Consider the following 6,507-nt stretch of genomic DNA (forward strand, 5'->3'; position numbering starts at 1 on the left):
GGTGTGCGCTTTAGGCATTGGGAGCATCCGTGCAGCTGGGCTCAGGCCAAGGAAAAGTGTTTGCTCCCCACGCTCCAGACTGACATCAGAGAACCATGGAATGGTTTGGGTTGAAGGGACCTTCAAGCTCCTCCAGCTCCAACCCCTGCCCCGCGCAGGGACACCTTCCACTAGAGCAGGTTGCTCCAAGCCCCTGTGTCCAACCTGGCCTTGAACACTGCCAGGGATGGGGCAGCCACAGCTTCTCTGGGCACCCTGTGCCAGCGCCTCAGCACCCTCACAGGGAAGAGCTTCTGCCTCAGAGCTCATCTCAATCTCCCCTCTGGCAGGTTAAAGCCATTCCCCTTGGCCTGTCCCTCCATCCCTTGTCCAAAGCCCATCTCCAGGTTTCCTGGAGCCCCTTTAGGCACTGGAGCTGCTCTAAGGTGTCCCCTTCAGGAGCCTTCTCTTCTCCAGGCTGCCCCAGCCCAGCTCTCTCAGCCTGGCTCCAGAGCAGAGCTGCTCCAGCCCTCGCAGCAGCTCCGGGGCCTCCTCTGGCCTCGCTCCAGCAGCTCCACGTCCCTCTGGTGCTGTTGCCCCAGAGCTGGATCAGGGCTGCAGGGGGGGGTCTCCCCTTCACGCAGCAGAGGGGCAGGATCCCCTCCCTGACCTGCTGCTCACGCTCTGGGGGTGCAGCCCAGCACACGGGGGGGTTCTGGGCTCAAGCACACACTGGAGCCGGGTCATGGGGAGCTTCTCCTCACCCAACACCCCAAATCCTCCTCCTCAGGCCGCTCTCAAATCACTTCTCTGCCCAACCCGCTCACCCCGCCCCTGCCCCGCGCCGCTCCCGCTCCCTGCTCGGGGGTCCCGCAGCCCCGCCGCGGCCCCCCCCCCCCACCCCGGGCAGGCTGCGCCGGAGCCGGGACTACAGCTCCCGGCGTGCCCCGCGCGGGGGAGGGCGCAGCGCCTGCCCCGGTACCGGGGAACTGTGTCCGGCTCCGGCCCCTCACAGGGGGAGGGACATTGAGGGGCTGGAGCGGGGCCAGAGAAGGGCCCCGGAGCTGGTGCAGGGCCTGGAGCACAAGTGTGATGAGGAACGGCTGAGGGACCTGGGGGGTTTAGTCTGGAGAAGAGAAGGCTCAGGGGGGCCTTATCGCTCTCTGCAACTGCCTGACAGGAGGATGGAGCCAGGAGGGGGCTGGTCTCTGCTCCCAAGGAACAAGGGATGGGACAAGAGGAAACGGCCTCAAGCTGCGCCAGGGGAGGTTTAGATGGAGCTGAGGAACAATTCCTTCCCCAGAGGGTGCTCAGGCATTGGAACAGGCTGCCCAGGGCAGGGCTGGAGTCACCGTCCCTGCAAGTGCTCACACCCCGTGTAGCCGAGGCCTCAGTGCCATGGGTTAGTGGTGGCCTTGGCAGTGCTGGGAGCGGTTGGACTGGATGGTCTTGAAGGTCTTTCCCACCCTGATTCCATGGCTCTGTTACAGTCTCATCCGCTGGGTACTGCCACCCTGCCTGCCCCGGCCCCCATCTCTGCTGGCCCCGCAGCCCCTGTCCCCATGGCCCCTTGTCAGATGCAGCCCATCCCATGGGACCGGGACCAGTGGTCTCACAGGTGATGGTCCTGTCCTTGTCACCCCACAACCAGCTCAGGTCCGGGTGCCCCCTGCCAGCTCCTCCGGCCGCTTTCAGGCTTGGTGCCTGCAGCACAGGGTCTGCCCAGGGTAGAGCAGAGCCTGGTCTTGGTTTGTGCCATTCGCAGGCTGTCGCTGCAGGAGCTCGCAGAGCGTTGGAGAATCATAGAATCACAGAATGGTTTGGGTTGGAAAGGACCTTAAGATCATCCAGTTCCACCCCCCTGCCATGGGCAGGGACATCACACACTAAACCATGTCACCCAAGACTCCATCCAGCCTGGCCTGAACACTGCCAGGGATGGAGCATCCACAACTTCCTTGGGCAACCCATTCCAGTGCCTCAGCACCCTCACAGGAAAGAACTTCTTCCTTATATCTAACCTAAACAGGGAAAGTTTAGGTTAGCTATAAGGAAGAACCTCAGTGTTGTTGGATGGAGCTCACAGGGCATTGGAGAACCTCGGTGCTGCTGGGCAGGAGAGGTTTCTATACCAGCTCATGAGGCAGAGTATGCTTTAAAGCTTTATTCAGATAAGGGAGATCTCCACCAGACACAGCTGGTTCAGGGTTCTCCATTTGCCTTCAGGATCCATCTATTTGCTCCCTTCCCTGCCCACAAAGTCCCTTCTCCTTTCTCCTTCAGTTCAGACCCTGTGAGGTTACAGCTCCCGGTTTGCCTGTGGTGGAATTGCCCATTCCACGTGTGGAAGCCCCACTTCCCATGGGACAGGCACGTTTCTCAGGGCTAAGCAAGTTCTGCAATGCTTTGACAAGTTCCCACCTTCCTTCTATCAATTCTTTCTCATAGAACCCAGGTCTCTTGTGGGGTCTGGGACCTCTCCACTGCTCTCAGCAGTTTGTGTAGCGTTGGCAAGGCCACGGTCTCGTTTTGTCACCCAATTCCTTCCTTTTTATTCTCATTTGGTCCTTGCCAATTTCTCCAGCGTTTTCCTGGTGGTTTCTGACTCATGTCTTGGTGCTGACTGGCCGAAGGATCATAACTTCATGTGGGTCAGTAACAGAGGTAAGGGATGGAGTTGTTGTTCTTATCATGCACTTTACAATAGATAAACTGATCATCAAGAAGCAAAATCCTACTATCAGTGATACCCCCATTCGGGCCAACCGCGGTCCCCATCCAGTCAACCCCGTGGAAGCTAAAAAGGTCTCTCAGCATTTTCCATGGCTCTGTTTTAACTTTTCCATGACTTTTTTAAGGTCCTGTGTTTTTTACCAGTTGCTTCTATTAAAGCAACACATTCCTTCCCGTTCCTCACATCCATAGAATCATAGAATCACAGAATGGTTTGGGTTGGAAAGGACTTTAAGACCACCTAATTCCAACCCTCTGCCACGGGCAGGGATGTCTCACACTAGACCATGTCACCCAAGGCTCTGTCCAACCTGGCCTTGAACACTGCCAGGGATGGGGCAGCCACAGCTTCTCTGGGCACCCTGTGCCAGCGCCTCAGCACCCTCACAGGGAAGAGCTTCTGCCTTATCTCCAACCTGAACTTCCCCTGTTTCAGTTTGAACCCATCACCCCTTGTCCTGCTGCTCCAGTCCCTGATGAAGGTCCCTCTGCAGCATCCTTGTACCTCCTTCAGACCCTGGAAGCTGCTCTGAGGTCTCCAGCAGCTTCTCTTCTCCAGGCTGAACCCCCCGATGTTCTCAGCCTGGCTCCTATGGGAGCTGCTCCAGCCCCTGCTCATCCTCCTCACGTTTGTTTCTAGAAGGAAGTTTGGTTTGTTGTGGTGCTGCTGGGATGAAACGGGGACTCATTTGGTGCTTCCATGGCAGGGGGTTGGAACTGGGTGATCTTAAGGTCCTTTCCGACCCAAACCATTCCGTGGTTCAATGGTTCCTAACTGTAGCCAGGCAGCAACAGCAGCAGCAGCGCTTTAGCTGGAGCCTTCTGTGCTCTCCACTGGGGCAGAGGAGGTAAATGCTTCTGTTGCACCAGCAAGAAGAGCCGGAGGCTGGCACTGGTGCTCAGCGGCCCCAAAGGAGAGCAGTGGGAAGCAGGAGCATTAATACTGCCCGAAAATAACAGGAAACACATCCACAACATTGAGCCTTTAATCCCAAATTGGTTTCAAACCCGTTGGTTGGTTGGCCTCCAGAGCCTGCTCACACAGAACATGAGAGTCCGAAATGCATCCAAAGCAATCCCAAGCTTCCCCCCGATCCCATCCCAGCCCCGATCCCATCCCATCCCTGATCCCATCCCAGCCCTGATCCCATCCCATCCCTGACCCCACCCCATCCCCGATCCCATCCCATCCCCGATCCCATCCCAGCCCCCATCCCATCCCTGATCCCATCCCATCCCTGACCCCATCCCAGCCCCGATCCCATCCCATCCCTTACCCCATCCCAGCCCCGATCCCATCCCTCATCCCATCCCAGCCCCGATCCCATCCCATCCCTGATCCCACCCCATCCCCGATCCCACCCCATCCCTGATCCCATCCCAGCCCCCATCCCATCACTGATCCCACCCCACCCCTGATCCCATCCCATCCCCGATCCCATCCCAGCCCCCATCCCAGCCCTGATCCCATCCCATCCCCGATCCCACCCCATCCCTGATCCCATCCCATCCCCGATCCCATCCCATCCCTGATCACACCCCATCCTGATCCCATCCCATCCCCGATCCCATCCCATCCCCAATCCCACCCCAGCCCCGATCCCATCCCATCCCCGATCCCATCCCAGCCCCGATCCCATCCCATCCCTGATCCCATCCCAGCCCCGATCCCATCCCATCCCTGATCCCATCCCATCCCTGATCCCATCCCTGATCCCATCCCATCCCTGATCCCATCCCATCCCCGATCCCATCCCAGCCCCACTCCCACCCCAGCCCTGATCCCACCCCATCCCTGATCCCATCCCAGCCCCGATCCCATCCCTGGTCCCATCCCATCCCTGATCCCATCCCAGCCCCAATCCCACCAGAGCCCTGATCCCACCCCATCCCTGATCCCACCCCATCCCTGATCCCATCCCAGCCCCGATCCCATCCCTGATCCCACCCCATCCCTGATCCCACCCCATCCCTGATCCCATCCCAGCCCCGATCCCATCCCTGATCCCACCCCATCCCTGATCCCATCCCAGCCCTGGGACCTCCTGCCCTGCCTTGGCCCCCAAACCTCCCTGGGTGCCCTGTCCTCACCTGAGCATCCCCCCGTACAGACCCATCCATGGGGCACTCCTGCCCTGTGGGGCAGGGCACGCAGGGACACTTGGGGATGCTGATGGGGCTTGGGGCAGCCATGGGGCAACCCCAGCCCCAGGCACTCACCAGAGGCTGTGGGGACCCCCAATGGGGGGCTCTGGGGCTGCCCCTCACCCAAGGGGGTCCCTCTGCCACCCCTGTCCCGTTCTGGGGACCCTGGGACATGCTGGGCTGTGGGTCCCCCTCTCTGTGGGCTGCATTTAGGGGTCCTGGGATGCCGGATTGTGATGGAGACCCTCAAAGCTGGTCCCTGCCCTGTTCTTTGGAGTGCTCTCCATAAGGTGCATGTGGGGACGATGCTGTGGATGTGCTTTAGTGACACAGCTCCACAGTCGGGGTCCTTTGGGTGCTCCTCGTCCCTCCTGTTGTGCCCCATCCCTTGAGCGGGCGCCTGGCACAGCCCTGGGGGGGTTTATCAGCCTCGCACAAGGGCTCGGGAGGGTCCTGCCCGCGCGGTATCGGCAGCAACGTCCCTCTGTTTGCTTTGGGTGAGATAACCCCTGCACAGCACCATGGGTGCAGCCGGGGCCTGGGACAGGCTGTGTCCAGGCTCCCACCCCCCTTCTCCCCACTCGGCCTGGAGAAGAGAAGGCTCCTGAAGGGGAGACCTCAGAGCAGCTCCAGTGCCTAAAGGGGCTCCAGGAAACCTGGAGAGGGGCTTTGGACAAGGGATGGAGGGACAGGCCAAGGGGAATGGCTTTAACCTGCCAGAGGGGAGATTGAGATGAGCTCTGAGGCAGAAGCTCTTCCCTGTGAGGGTGCTGAGGCGCTGGCACAGGGTGCCCAGAGAAGCTGTGGCTGCCCCATCCCTGGCAGTGTTCAAGGCCAGGTTGGACACAGGGGCTTGGAGCAACCTGCTCTAGTGGAAGGTGTCCCTGCCCGGGGCAGGGCTTGGAGCTGGAGGAGCTTTAAGGTCCCTTCATCCCAACCCATTCCATGGGTCTATGGCTTCCCCCCAGCTGGAATGTGGGTCCCCAGCAGGCACAGACCCCCCCCAGCATAACCTCCCCCCCTCAGGCTGCTGTGGTCCCTCAGCTCAACTGGGGACCCCCCAGACAGGGAGAGCCCCCACTTCAGAATGGACCTGCCCAAGCCTGGCACAACACCCCCAACTGCCCCCCAACTGCCCCCAACATCCCCCAACACCCCCCAGGAAGACACCGACGCCAGGAGTTTACCCCCCCCCAGCTTTATTCCCAGAGCCCCAGCTCTGTGCGGGCTCCATGTGGGTCTGTGGGTGCATCCGCAGGGCCAGGTCCCCACACTGGGTGTCCATGGGGCCGGGGGTCCGGCTGGGTGGCCGTGGGTGAAGCTGGGTGTCCACCAGTGGGGGGCCGTGGGTCTGTCCATGGGTCCATCCGTGGGTCAGTCTGTGAGCCCATCCATGTGTCTGTCCATGGCTCTGTGGGTCCATGTGTGGGTCTGTCCGTGGGTCTGTCCGTGGGTCCATGGGCCTGTCTGTGTGTCCATCCATGGGTCAGGGTTGGGGTGTCACTTGCCCCCCTCTATGACATGCAGGTACTGCAGCGCATTGTCCGTGGGTCCATCCACGTGTCCATGGGTCTGTCTGTGGGTCTGTCCATGGGTCCATGTGTCCGTGGGTGTGTCCATGGGTCTGTCCATGTGTCCGTGGGTCTGTCC

The sequence above is a fragment of the Strigops habroptila genome, chromosome 23 (genome assembly GCF_004027225.2).
Source record: "Strigops habroptila isolate Jane chromosome 23, bStrHab1.2.pri, whole genome shotgun sequence".
Lineage (NCBI taxonomy): Eukaryota > Metazoa > Chordata > Aves > Psittaciformes > Psittacidae > Strigops > Strigops habroptila.